This window comes from Neovison vison, chromosome 4, assembly GCF_020171115.1.
Source record: "Neovison vison isolate M4711 chromosome 4, ASM_NN_V1, whole genome shotgun sequence".
In the NCBI taxonomy this organism is placed as follows: Eukaryota; Metazoa; Chordata; class Mammalia; order Carnivora; family Mustelidae; genus Neogale; species Neogale vison.
In genome coordinates, this window is record NC_058094.1 from 69,748,089 (window position 1) to 69,763,506 (window position 15,418).

General features: G+C 41.4%; 1 protein-coding gene across 1 annotated transcript in view; it reads right to left on the reverse strand.

Annotated features, from left to right (window-relative positions):
* The window catches only part of MTFR1 (mitochondrial fission regulator 1), a 62,098-nt gene extending 54,294 nt beyond the window's left edge, over nucleotides 1-7,804 (reverse strand). The window contains exon 1 of the mRNA XM_044245525.1: nucleotides 7,733-7,804. The gene's annotated coding sequence lies outside the window, so the exon portion shown is untranslated. The remainder of the gene's footprint in view (nucleotides 1-7,732) is intronic.
* Between the last annotated feature and the right edge of the window lie 7,614 nt (nucleotides 7,805-15,418).

A 15,418-nucleotide genomic window follows, 5' to 3' on the forward strand; every position in this document is an offset into this window, starting at 1 on the left:
AATTAGCAAGTCAGGAAATGACAAATGGTGGTGAGGATGCAGAAAAAGGGGAACCCTCTTCCAGGGTTGGTGGGGATGCAAGCTAGTCGAGCCACTATGGAAAACAGTATGGAGGTCCCTCAAAAAGTTAAAAATAGAGCTACCCTACAACACAGCAATTGCACTACTGGGTATTTATTCCACAGATACAAATGTAGTGATCCAAAGGCACACCTACACCCCAATGTTTATAGCAGAATGTCCCCAATAGCTAAATTATGGAAAGAGCCCAGATGTCCGTTCACAGATGAATGGCTAAAAAGACAATGCAGTATATACATAAAATGGAATACTACTCAGCCATCAAAAAAATGAAACCTTGCCATTTGCAAGGACATAGATGAACTAGGGGGCATTATGCTAAGTGAAATTAAGTCAATCAGAGAAAGGCAATTATCATGGGATCTCACTCATATGTGGAATTTAAGAAACAAACAGGATAGCAGGGGAAATAAAATCAGAGCGAGACAAATCATAAGAGACTCTTAATCACAGGAAACAACCTGAGGTTGTTGGAGGGGAGGAGGTTGAGGGAGGCTGGGTAACTGAGTGATGGACATTAAAGAGGTTATATGATGTAATGAGCACTGTGTATAAGACTGATGAATCAGTGGGCAAAAAAAATAAGATCCCATTCACAAATTTTTTTAAATTAATTTTAAAAACACTGAAGTCATTAAATAAGTCAAAAGAGTAAGAGAACAAAATGGATTGGAGAACTACACAAACAACCAGAAAATTACCAAAGTTATTCCAGGGAAGCAAGGATGGATCAACATCTGCAAATTAATCAACGCATTACACCACATTACAAAAAGGATAAAAATCATATGACCATCTCAATAGATGCAGAAAAATCATCTGACAAAATTCAACATTCATGATAACAAAAAAACCCTCAAGTATTATAGATAGATGGATATTAGATATCTACATCTATCTATATTAGATATAGATGGACTTATCTCAGTATAATAAAGGCCATATATGACTAACCCACAGATAACATCATACTCAACAGTGAAAAGCTGAAAGCTTTTGGGGAGAAGATATGAAGAACAAGACAAGGATGCCTACTCGTGCCTTTTTTATTCAACACAATACTGCAAATCTTAGCTAGAGCAATCAGACAAAAAAGATATCCAAATTGGCAAACAAGAAATAAAAAACTGTCACTATTTACAGATGACATGATACTACATATTGAAAACCCTTAAGACTCCACCAAAAAACTATTACAATAAACAAATTCAGTAAAGATCCAGGATACAAAATAAACAGTGTAATCTGCTGGGTTTCTATACACTAATACAAACTACCAGAAAGAAAAATTAAGAAAATAATTCCATTAAAATTGCCTTGAAAAGTAGAAAAAACCTATAATTATTTTTTTAATACCTATAATTAAATTTAACAAGAAAGTAAAAGACCTGAGCTCTAAAAACTATTAAGACATTGACAGAAGAAACTAAAGATGACACAAATAAATGGAAAGATACACCATATTCATGGCTTGGAGGAATTAATACTGTTACAACGTCGCTATCACCCAAAGCAATCTACAGATTCGATGTAATCCCCACCAAAATTCCAATAGCGTATTTTCAGATAACTAGAACAAATAATCCTAAAATTTGTACAGAAGCGCAAATCATCTATAAAAGTTGGCTATAAACAATTCTGAGAAAGAACAACAAAGCTGGAGATATCATGCTCCCATATTTCAAACTGTATACTACGGAAGCTACAGAAATCAAAACAGATAGTATTGGCATAAAAACAGACACAAAGATCAATGGAACAGGATAGAGATCCTAGAAATAAGTCCACACATACATAGTCAATCTAACAAAGAAGGCCAGAAAATAAAATGGGAAAGAGACAATTTCTTCAATAAATAGTTTTGGGAAAACTGGGCAGCTACATGCAACAGAATGAAACTGGATCACTTTCTTACACCATACACAAACATAAACTGAAAATAGAAGACTTAAATGTAAGACCTGAAACCATAAAATTCCTAAAAGAAAACACAGGCAATAAATTCTGGACATCGTCTTAGCAGTATTTTTTGTATCTGTCTCATCAAGCAATGGACAAAATAAAAATAAACAACTTGAACCACATCAAACTGAAAAGCTTTTGCACAAAAAAGGAAATTATCAAAGGAATCTGCTGAATAGAAGCTATCTGTATCAGATAAGGTGTTAATGTCCAAAATATATATATGCAACCCCACATCAAAAAACAAACAAAAAAAACCCCAACAATAAACAATCCAATTAAAAAACGAGCAGAGGGGTGCCTGGGTGGCTCAGTTGTTAAGCATCTGACTTTGGCTCAGGTCATGATCCCAGAGTCCTGGGACTGAGACCCACATCCAGCTACCTTCCGGGTGGAAGGCCTGCTTCTCCCTCTCCCACTCCTCCTGCTTATGTTCCCTCTCTGTGTCTCTATCAAATAAATAATCTTTTTTTAAAAGCGGGCAGAGGACTCCTGGGTATTTACTCCAAAGACACAGATGTCGTGAAAAGAAGGGCCATCTGTACCCCAATGTTTATAGCAGCAATGGCCACGGTCGCCAAACTATGGAAAGAACCAAGATGCCCTTCAACAGATGAATGGATAAGGAAGATGTGGTCCATATACACTATGGAGTATTATGCCTCCATCAGAAAGGATGAATACCCAACTTCTGTAGCAACATGGACGGGACTGGAAGAGATTATGCTGAGTGAAATAAGTCAAGCAGAGAGAGTCAATTATCATATGGTTTCACTTATTTGTGGAGCATAACAAATAGCATGGAGGACAAGGGGCGTTAGAGAGGAGAAGGGAATTTGGGTAAATTGGAAGGGGAGGTGAACCATGAGAGACTATGGACTCTGAAAAACAATCTGAGGGGTTTGAAGTGGCGGGGGGGGGAAGGTTGGGGTACCAGGTGGTGGGTATTATAGAGGGCACGGCTTGCATGGAGCACTGGGTGTGGTGAAAAAATAATGAATACTGTTTTTCTGAAAATAAATAAATTAAAAAAAAAAAAGTGGGCAGAGGACTTCAATATACATTTTTCCAAACAAGACATATAGTTAACAGATACATGAAAAAACGTTCGACTTCACTGATCATCAGGGAAATACAAATCAAAGCAACAAAATCACCTTACACCAGAGAGAATGGCTAGTAGGAAGACAAGAAATAAAAAGTGTTGGCAAGAATGTGGAGAAAAAGGAACCCTATGCACTACTGGTGGGATTGTAAATTGGTACAGCCACTGTGGAAAACAGTAAGGAAGGTCCTCAAAAAAAAAAAAAATATAAAATACCAAACAATCCACTAATTCCACCTCTGGGTATTTACCCAAAGAAACAAACCCACAATTTGAAAAGATATGCACCTAATTTATTTTTTTTAAGATTTTTGTTTATTTATTTGACAGACAGATCACCAGTAGGCAGAGAGGCAGGCAGAGAGAGAGAGCGGAGGAAACAGATCCCCTGCTGAGCAGAGAGCCCGATGCGGGACTCGATCCCAGGACCCTGAGATCATGACCTGAGCCGAAGGCAGAGGCCTAACCCACTGAGCCACCCAGGTGCCCCTGCACCTCAATTTTTATTTCAGCATTATTTATAACAGCCAAGATATGGTAGCAACCTAAGTATCCATCCATAGATGGTTTTAAAAAAAAAAAAATGTGGTATACACATACATACACAGGAATATTACTCAGCCATGGGAAAGAATGAGATCTTGCCATATGCAATAATATGGATGGACCTAGAGGATACCATGCTAAGTAAATTAAATCAGAGAAAGATTAACACCATATGATTTCATCTATACATGGAATCTAAAAAAAACCCCATAAATACAAAGAATACACTGGTGGTTGTTAGACAGGTGGGGGATTCAGGGATGGAAAAAAAGGGTGAAGAGGAGTGGTTGGTACAGGCTTTCAATTATGGAATAAGTCACAGGAGATGAAATCTATAGCACAGAAAATATAGTTAGTGGTATTTTAACGGTGTTGTATGTTGACAGTAGCTATGTGTGTGAGCATAGAAGAACATACAGGCTTCTGGAATCATTACTTGTACCCCTGAAACTAATGTAACACTTACACTCCAATTTTAAAAAAAACCTACATTGTAATAAAATTTTTTAAAAATTTGATCGTCCAGAAAAACGAAATCTTGCCATTCGCAAGGACATGGATGGAACTAGAGGGTATCACGCTAAGGGAAATAAGTCAGAGAAAGACAATTATCATATGATCTCTCTGATAAGAGGAACTGGAGAGGCAGGGCAGGGGTTCGCGGAGGGGAAGGGAGGAGAAAAAAAATGGGACCAGAGAGGTGGACAAACCCTAAGAGACTGTTAACCTCAGGAAACAAAGTGAGGGCTGCTGGGGGTGGTGGGAGGGAGGGATGGGTAGCTGGATGATGGACACTGGGGAGGGTATGTGCTGTTGAGTTGTGTAAGACTGATGATTCGCAGACCTGCACCCCTGGGGCAAATAATACATTTTATTTTAATATAAATAAATAAACTGATGGTCAATTAATTTTCTTTTCACAGAGTTCTTAACATTTAAAATACAGATGAAGGTGCTTGGGTGGCTCAATGGATTAAACCTCTGCCTTTGGCTGAGGTCATGATCTCAGGGTCCTGGGATCATGTCCCATATTGGGCTCTCTGCTCAGCAGGAAGCCTGCTTCCTGCTGTCCCCTGCCCCCCACGCCTGCCTGCCTGCCTTTCTGCCTACTTGGGATCTCTGTCAAATAAATAAATAAAACCTTTAAAAAAAATAAAATAGATGATTGGGACACCTGGCTGGCTCTATTATTATGGCATGCAACCCTCAGAGCTCTAAGTTCGAGCCCCTCACTGGTGCAAAGATTACTTAAAAATTCAATCTTAAAAAAAATAAAGATGTATTTTAACATAAATTAGTACAGATGACCAAAAAGTTTTGAAACTGTGGGTAAATATTTTAAATTAAGAAGTTTTGAATTTTGGGGCATCTGGGTGGCTCAGTCTTAAAGCGTCTGCCTTCGGCTCAGATCCTGACCCCAGGCTCCTGGGATCCAGCCCCACATCAAGCCCCCTCATCAGGCTCCCGGCTCAGCGGGAAGCCTGCTTGTCCCTCTCCCACTCTCTCTGTCAAATAAATAAATTTTAAAAATCTTTAAAAAAAAAAAAAAAGAGAGAGAGAGAGAAGAAAAGAAACTGACATTTACCAGCACTTTAGAACCATTGTCTTTTCATCCCCCTTTTTTAGGCAATTTGTTTTTCTCTTTTTCTTGCCTTACATCCATAAACTCAACAGTTACCCAAACCAATTTCGTCTATAACCCCAGGTCAAGCCACTCATCTTTTCACATCTCAAGTAAAGCCATCTTTGATAGTGCCCAGCTAACTTTTCCTACCAGATGGTTACAATCAGTGAGTCACAGTTTTGCTCAAGTTCAAACTCCTTAAACTTGGCCCTCAAAGTACTTCACAAAGTACTTCACATATGAGTCTAACTTTATTTCTAGACTTCTGAATTAATCCCCTACAAGAGGAATCTTAAACTCCAATTTAACTGGTTTTCCCTACTGTCCTCTGAAAAAGCCCAGCCGTCTCTTTCTGGTTCCTTATTCCTCTAACATTACTTGGAAAAAGATACTGTCTTAGAAATAGTATAAGATTGAGAAGATAAGGGATACAGTTTAGTCAATATAAATAGCCAGTACATGCTATATGCCAAAGGAATTAGAGACAGGGGCACAAGGACGGTTCAGTTGCTTAAGCATCTGCCTTTGACTCAGGTCACGATCTCAGCAGGGAGTCTGCTTCTCCCTCTGCTCCCATTTCTGTGCTAGCTCTCTCTCCAGTGCTCTCTCTCTCAAAATAAATAAAATCTTTTAAAAAGGGGAGGGGGAGTAGAGACTATTCGCTGATATATTTTTTCTTGTTTTCTTTCCCCTTTAATTGGTCCTATACTACAGAAATTGTAAACACTTGTATTTACTGATCTACATTTACATACTTTGATTTTTAACTTAAAATTCAATTGAACTAACCTTTTACTGTTTGAAAGAAACATATATACTCATAAATTCCAGGGGTTTTTTTTTCCCATTATAGATTTATAGCTCAATAGAAATGATCCACAGCAGTTACAATTACTCCATTAATTCTTAGGAAATTTAATTATGGTTAAAAAAGCAAGAACTTGGCACTGACCAGGGTTGCTATCCTAAACCCGATCCCCCAACCCCCGATTTCCCCCTTATTTACACCAGTGCGAAATTACGCAAATTGCTTAGTCCCCCTTTTCCTTCATCTGTAAAACTGGATAACACCTACTTCACAAGGCTGTTGTGAAAATTAAATGAACAGGTGGAAACAATTTCACAGAGCTTCATACATACCAAGAGCCATATAAACAGAAATTATCAAAATTATTATTACTACTCAAAAGCAACACTGCTACTACCAAGACTAGATTGTTTGGAACCTTCATTTTTTTTTTTTTAAAAAGACTTTATTTATTTATTTGACAGAGAGAAATCACAAGTAGATGGAGAGGCAGGCAGAGAGAGAGAGAGAGAGGGAAGCAGGCTCCCTGCTGAGCAGAGAGCCCGATGCGGGACTCGATCCCAGGACCCTGAGATCATGACCTGAGCCGAAGCCAGCGGCTTAACCCACTGAGCCACCCAGGCGCCCCCGGAACCTTCATTTTTAATGATTTTGAAAACCTGAGCATAGGGCAGTGAAACTGCACTGTGGGAGAACTGCCCGCATTCTTACAGAGCAAACTAAATTTGCGCCGTCTACACATTCACGTTTTCCTTACTTCACTCAATCCCTCTAGAAGGCAAATGATTAGAAAAAAAGAGTATATAATTGCTGACCATGACAAAGTCGTAGAAATACCCAACAGAGATTAAATGCCTGGGATTTGCTTGAAAATAACCTGTGGAGAAGGAGCCGAAGTGTTGACAATTGTTAAAACTGGGTGAAGGGTTCGCCAAGTTCCTCTCAACCTCTGTACGCTTGAAGATCTCCATAATAAAACGTGTTTTTAAATGTCTAAAGGTCGATCTTTTCTGTGGGGCTTAACGCGACTAGTTACGTTCAGGGAGCTACACTGGGAACTACTGGGAGGCGAAAAGTAAAACAGCAACACAAGCCAGGTGAGACTGGTTAAGCCTCCCAGGCAAGCAGCAGGCGTGCGTCTCCTCCCAGAGTCCACAAGGCCCGGCCCGGAGGCGCACCCGCGGAGGCCGGCCGGTCTAACCCGGGGAAAGAGCGCAACGCCCAAGGCCTTCCTGGGACCGCCGCCGGGCGGCTGGCGAGAGACCTGTGGGCTCGGAAAGATGGACCTAAGGGCCGGGGGCGAGCGGGAGATGTGGGTGGGTGAGTTCCAGCCTTCAGGGCGAGTCAGCTGACTTCTCTCCGCTCCGCCGGAGCTCCAGCCCCAGCAAAGCCCTCGGCCACCCGGCGGCCCGAGAACGTCTCCGCCTCCCTTCATCCCCGGCACAGACTCCCAACCCGCCCACGGAGCCCGCCGTCTTCGCCGCATGCCCGAAACGCGGACTCCTTCAGCTTCGACTTTGTTACCAGGGCTTCCCACCGCCCTCAGGCCGGGCGGGCCTCTTCGAAACCCCCTCAACCGCTTTCTTGGGTCCCTAGCCCCACTTACCTCGGCCGCGCGGCAGCCAGGTGCCTTCGTGAGCTTCTCCGGCTTCCAGCTTGGCTCTCCCGGGGAGTTACTGCCAATCACCCAACCTCCGCCCCAAATCCGGACCAGACTGACCAATCAGCTGGTTCTTACGGCCCGGAGGCGGGTACTGAGAGCCTGGACGGGACGCGAGACGACCCGCCCACAGGCCTGCAGCCACTTCTCACTGTGAATGTGCGCAAGCGCGGTGCTTGGCTAGAGGCGGGCGCTTTCGCGTGGACTTCGCTTTGTGTCTTCACTGCTCTGCCCTGGAAAGTACTTTGTTAGTAAACCCCGCTAAGTGTGTAGCAAGACCCGCATTCTGAACGTAGCCACAAGTGTGTATTACCCTGAAAGAAGCTAGGAGTTCTAAGCCCTTGTTAACCTGACTTGTGTTGAGTCCTTTAATCCCACTCTATTGAGACTTGTGTTTAGCCGGCAGATCTTCCCACGTGAACTTAATATCCCGGGTGTGTTTGTGTTGAGGGGAGTTGAAGGTGCAGAGTGTCCAAAGAGCATGGATGACGATTTTACTGTCCTCAGTTCCGTCTGTTTAGTCTGATTCGTGGGCCGCATGTTTTTTTTTAAATAGTTGAATATTTGGGGACACTAGATTTCAAGAAATCCTGCCATGAAAATGATCATTACATCTATAGCTAACAATATATTCAACATGGTAACGTGCGTAGGCCCAAGTCGAAATTCATTTGTAGAGAGAAAAGCCTGCTTAAGGATTTCTGAATGGCCTTTAAAGCGGCTGTTGCTGATTGGCTGTCGCTGATTGGCTGTCTCTCTTACCCTCCCTTTGTAATTGATCCCACAGGTCACTCAGCAGGCACAGAGCCTTGGTGGTTTTTATTCCCCGTACCCAAGTCTCCAGGGTGAGGGCTTTCCGACTTCAGCAAGAGCATTAATCCCTTTGGGAGCCCATTATGACTGTGCAAAGATTCTTAAGAGCCTTGAACCACGCCCTCAGGAAGCCTCCGGGCTAACAGGAAGACAGAAACACAAACTTACTTAACCAAATGCTCTCGTCGAGGAATAGTGGAAGCCTGGGAGACCTGCCTAAGCCAGCCCAAAGGCTGAGGGGAACGCTTACTAGAGGTGTGCTTGGGCTGAGGCTTGATGATTAGCTTCTGAGCTAAAGGAGTGGAAGCAAAACATAGCATTTCTGGCAAAGTTTACTTGCTGAGATCTTTAAAGGGTGGATTTACTGGGGCGCCCGGGTGGCTCAGTGGGTTAAGCCGCTGCCTTCGGCTCAGGTCATGATCTCGGGGTTCCTGATTCGAGCCCCGCATCAGGCTCTCTGCTCAGCGGGGAGCCTGCTTCTCTCTCTCTCTCTCTCTCTCTCTCTCTCTCTCTGCCTGCCTCTCTGCCTACCTGTGATCTTTCTCTGTCAAATAAGTAAATAAATAATCTTAAAAATAAAGGGGGGGAGTGGATTTACTGCGAAGCTAATGAAGCTTGAGCTCAGACCCCCTGACTTGCACCAGACCTTTCCAAGACCCAAGGGGGGACCCTAGCACTGAGTTCACATATGTTGTCTTCTACTCTTTAAAAAAAAAAGGAAGATGGCTTATGGGGCGCCTGGGTGGCTCAGTGGGTTAAAGCCTCTGCCTTCAGCTCAGGTCCTGACCGAGCCCCGCAACAGGCTTTCTGCTCAGCGGGGAGCCTGCTTCCTCCTCTCTCTCTGCCTGCCTCTCTGCCTCCTTGTGATTTCTGTCTGTCAAATAAATAAATAAATCTTTAAAAAAATAAAAAATAGGGGCGCCTGGGTGGCTCAGTGGGTTAAGCCGCTGCCTTCAGCTCAGGTCATGATCTCAGGGTCCTGGGATCGAGCCCCGCATCGGGCTCTCTGCTCAGCAGGGAGCCTGCTTCCTCCTCTCTCTCTGCCTGCCTCTCTGCGTACTTGTGATCTCTCTCTGTCAAATAAATAAATAAAATATTTTTTAAAAAAATAAAAAAATAAAAAATAAATTTTAAAAAAAGATGGCTTAAAGCAACCTTCAAACAGAGATTGGTTAAGTGCTTTTTTTTTTCCCCATTCCAGCTTCCTTTTCTTCACATTTCTCTGCTTGCTAAGTGCCCTCCAGTGACTGTGGGCATTTTGAGGATCTGGGTGAGGGGAAGATGATTAAATTGAATTTAGCTTCCTTTTGTGATTAGTTATTATGGACTTTCACACTGTTGTAATCTCTTCCCAGAATATTCCTAGCCATACTATATGCCATCTCACAGATGGCCTATGGATGTGTCTTATGGCACGTGGCACCAGAAGTATGTGGCTCGTGGAGGAGAGAGGATGGAAAATGTGTTGAGACAGAAATTAGGGGATGATCTTCCAGTCATTGTACTTGAAGTTATAATCAGTGTGCTTCACTTTTTGCCTTCAATAAGCTTTATTTTAGAATAATTTTAGACTTACAGAAATGTTGCAAAAATTGTTCAGAATTCCCGTTTACCCCTCACCCAATTTCACCTAATGCTAACATCATGCATTACCATGATGCATTTATAAAATTAAGGAGCCAACATTGGTACATTACTATTTACTAAACTCTAGACTTTATTCAGGTTTTATTAATGTCCTTTCTCTGTTCCAGAATCCTACCCAAGATGCCACATTGCATTTAGTCATCATGCCTCCTTGCTTAGATTCCTGATCTATGACAGTTTCTCAATATGTCCTTGTTTTTCATAACCTTGATACAACCATGACAGTTTTGAGGAGCATGGTCAGGTATGTTATAAAATATGCCTTGATTCAAATTTGTCTGCTGTTTTTCTCATGATCAGACTGGGATTGTAAGGTTTAGGAGAAATACCACACACTGAGATGCCCTTCTCATCACATCATATCAGGGGGTACATGATGTTAGCATGATTTATTTCTGCTGATTTTAACTTGACCATGGTAGTATTTGCTAGTTTCTCCACTATAAAACTGCATTTTTTTTTACCCTCTTTCCATATTCTCTACTTCAGAAGCAAGTCACTAAATCTTACCCACCCTCAAGGGTCATAAGAGATTAAGCTTCAACTCCTGGAGTGGAATATCTACATAAATAACTTATCATTCTTCTCTAGGTAGGATTTGTTTCTTCTGCCCATTTACTTATTTATATTCAATCATTTATTCATAAAGAATCATGTATATTTATTTTCTATTTCGCTTATATTTTCTATATACAACCTCTCTTAGTGGACAGAGCTAGGATCCCTGACCCTGGTATTCATACCCTTATGTAATCCCCTTTTAAAGAGGGTGGGTTTTACATAGTGACCTCCTTCTAATGAATCAAATAAAAGAGTGATAGGATGGCAATTACAAGATTAGTTTTAAAAAAGTGTGGCTGGGGCGCCTGGGTGGCTCAGTCATTAGGCGTCTGCCTTCGGCCCAGGGTCCTGGGATCAATGCCCGAATCAGGCTCCCTTCTCTGTGGAAAGCCTGCTTCTCCCTCTCCCACTCCCCCAACCTTGTGTTCCCTTTCTTGCTGTCTCTCTCTCTTTCTCTATCAAATAAATAAATAAATCTTTAAAAAGAAAAAAAAAGAGTGTGGCTTTCATTTTGCTTGGTCTCTCCTTCACTCTCTCTGAGAGAAGCTACCTGCCATTTTGTGAGCTGTGCTAGGGAGAGACTTATGGGGCAAGAAACTGAGGGAGGCCTCTGGCCATCAGGAAGCAAGCAACTGAGGCCCTCTTTTCATCAGCATCTGAGAAACTGAATCCTGCTAACAGACATGTGAGTGAACTTGGCAAAAGATCGTCTCTCAGTTGAGCCTTGAGATGACTGGAGCTCCACTGATACCTTGATTGCAGTCTTTTTTTTATTTTTATTTTTTTTTAAAGATTTTATTTATTTATTTGGCAGAGAGAGATTACAAGTAGGCAGAGAGGCAGGCAGAGAGAGAGAGGAGGAAGCAGGCTCCCTACCGAGCAGAGAGCCCGATGCGGGACTCGATCCCAGGACCCTGAGATCATGACCTGAGCCGAAGGCAGCAGCCTAACCCACTGAGCCACCCAGGCACCCCTGCAGTCTTTTTTTTAAATTAGCATATAATGTATTATTTATTTCAGGGGTACAGGTCTGTGAATCATCAGTCTTACCCAATTCACTGCACTTACCATAGCACATACCCTCCCCAACGTCCATCAGCCAGCCACCCTATCCCTCCCTGCCACCCCAGCAACATTCAGTTTGTTTCCAGAGATTTAAAGTCTCTTATGGTTTGTCTCTCTCCCTGGTCCCATCTTGTTCCATTTTTCTCTCTGTTCCCCCCATGCACCCCCGCCCTGCCTCTCAAATTCTTCATATCAGAGAGATCATTATGATAATTGTCTTCATCTGATTGACTTATTTCACTTAGCATAATACCCTCTAGTTCCATCCACATCATGGCAAATGGCAAGATTTCAGGTGTTTTGATGGCTGCATAGTATTCCATTGTGTGTATGTGTGTGTGTGTGTGTGTGTGTGTATATATGTGTGTGTATATATATATCTGTGTGTATATATATATCTGTATATATATATCTCACATCTTCGTTATCCATTCATCTGTTGATGGACCCTTGACTGCAGTCTTATGAGAGACTCTGAACCAGAGACCTGAGCTAAGGCACACATGGATTCTGCATGCACAGAAACTATGAGATAATAAGCAATTATTGTGTTAAGCTGCTAAGTTTTGGAGTGATTCACTAGGAAGCAATAAATATCTAATACAATTTCTGTCTTCTCTGCAAGATCGATGGTTCTGAAACTCCACTTTGGATCGTATGTTTAAAAATACATATGCTCAGGCCACTTCCCTGAATCTTAGGTGATTGTTTTATGCAACAAAGTTGGGAAATTAATGTAGAAGGTTACAAGGCAATCCATTTGGGAATTTTAGGAGAAAATGGACTCTGCTTTTCTATTTAGTATATCTGATCTTGGAGTTCCTCACCCAAATAAACGGCTCAGCTTACTTGGCAGAATCCAGAATAACTGAAACTTCAGTAATTATTTATTGAAAAGAGGAGAAAGAATCGGAGTTCTCGCTTATTCACTGTGCAGCCTTGAAAAAGTCCCTTTACCTTTCTGTGCCTCCAAATTCCTAAAAGATTTAAGAATTATAGTGCCCCTGTTTAGGCAGATATTTATCCATCATCAAGTATATTTTAGGCAATGGAAAGGTAAACACGGCCAGTTGTGGGCCAGCTTCCTTGCAGAAATTTACCAAAAAGGTCAGGTTCCCATTTGTTTTTATTGGTAGATGGTGAAGCTGAATCTTTTTGTAGAAGGAATATGAGCTTCTAAGTCAGACAGACCCTCTGCCTTTTATCAGCCATATGGCACTGGTCAAGTCAGTCAGCCTCCCCAGGTCTCATTTCCCTGAACTGCACAGTGGGGAAAATAGTCACCTCACAGGATAGCCCTGAAAACCGATTGTGTAACATTTGTAAAATACTTAGGATTACACCTGATTTATCACAAGGACCCAATAAATAATACCCATTTGGTGAGAAAGGCTGAATATTCTGCAAGCTTTAAACAGTATCCTCCCTGAAAATCCAGACCCTCTCTCTAGTTCAGCATTTCTTCTAGCTCCGACTGCCTGTCTATAGAAAATATAACACATTAAAATGGGCCTTAAGTGGTTCCAAGTTAGAATCCAGAAAAGCCTAACTGGCAAAAGACCCCCAGGTAGACAGTGAAATGCCCATGTAAGGGGCATTTTAAGACAAGGTGAAGCCGCATGTGTCATTCATTAGCTAACTGGTCGCCTTGAGGCATGTTTTTAAAGAAAAGCAAGTTGAATGCTTGTTTCTTAATATTTACCAGTTTTCAGAATAATTATTACACATCAACTATTTTGTTACCCTGAAATATAACACACACAAGAAAGGCAGTTTAAATGTTTGGTTTGATTCTCTCCACTTATTACATTTCCACAACAAAATCTGAGAGTTTTCCTATCCAGTATTCCTGCCAGCAACTTTGTGTCATTTTGATTTTTTGCCAATCTGATCAGTATCATGATTATTCTGTTAAATTAATTTGCGTTCCTTTATTAAAGGTGGGTTTAAATATATTCACGTTTATTGGACTTTCTCTTGATTAAATACTAATTTTTATTCTTCACCCAATTTCTATAGGGTTGTTCAATCTTTTCTTGACAATTTGTGATAAATTTTTGGCTACTGGCCTCTATTGACCCACAGAGTTACAAATTTACCCTGATATCTATTGTTCATTGACATTGCTTATATATATATTTTTGCTACACAAAAAGCTACTTTTTTGGGGCACGTGGGGTGGCTCGGTGGGTTAAGCCTCTGCCTTCAGCTCGGGTCGTGATCTCAGGGTCCTGGGATCGAGCCCTGCATGGGGCTCTCTGCTTAGCAGGGACCCTGCTTCCCCTCTCTCTCTCTGCCTTGCTCTCTGTCTACTTGTGATCTCTCTCTGTCAAATAAATAAATAAAATATTTTTTAAAAAACTACTATTTGTTTTTAAAGATTTATTTATTTATTTATTTGAAAGACAAAGATCACAAGTAGGCAGAGAGACAGGCAGACGGAGAGGAAGGGAAGCAGGCTCCCTGCTAAGCAAAAAGCCTGATTCCGGGCTCAATCCCAAGACCCTGGGATCATGACCTGAGCCAAAGGCAGAGGCTTTAACCCACTGAACCACCTAGGCACCCCAACACAAAAAAACTACTTTTTAGAACTACTTTTTAGAAGTGGAATAGGTCTATTTCTTTCTAACTTCTGAGTTTCTAGTCTTATTTAAGATATCACCTACTTCTATAGTTGTATGTAGTGTGTATGTATCTTAAAGGATTTTTGGTATTTTGTTTTACATTTGAGTATTTATTTTTTTATTTTTTTTAAAAGATTTTATTTATTTATTTGACAGAGAGAGATCACAAGTAGGCAGAGAGGCAGGCAGAGGGAGAGAGAGGAGGAAGCAGGCTCCCTGCTGAGCAGAGAGCCCGATGCGGGACTCGATCCCAGGAACCCGAGATCATGACCCGAGCTGAAGGCAGCGGCTTAACCCACTGAGCCACCCAGGCGCCCCTACATTTGAGATTTTAATCCATCTGGAATTTAAGTTTTTTTGGTAAATAATGTATATAAATACAATTTTATTTTCATTCAGATAAATAATAGTGCTTCTATTTATAATTATTTCTCATCCTTTAAAATTTTCTATTTTTTTTAAAGATTTTATTTATTTATTTTGACAGAGAGAAATCACAAGTAGGCAGAGAGGCAGGACCCTGAGATCATGACCTGAGCCGAAGGCAGCGGCTTAACCCACTGAGCCACCCAGGCGCCCCTAAAATTTTCTATTTTGACATGCCTTTTAGCCTACATATTAGATAGTATGTGTATAGAATTTATGAATAAATAATACACACATATCAGAGCCATGTGGTCAAAACGTTTTTAAGGCTGAAAGTGGTACTTCATCAAAGGTTTTGGAAACCGCCATACTAGACCATAAACTCCTTGAGGACAGTAATTATGTTTTCTCTTATGTTTGAATCCAGTGCTAAGACTGTCTCTAGTATATTGTATGTGTTATGAAAATAGTTGTAAAATAATTGAATAAATGAAAACTGCCATTATCTGATTCATGGTTCTTAAGCAACACAGCTGTTGAAGAACTTGACATTCCA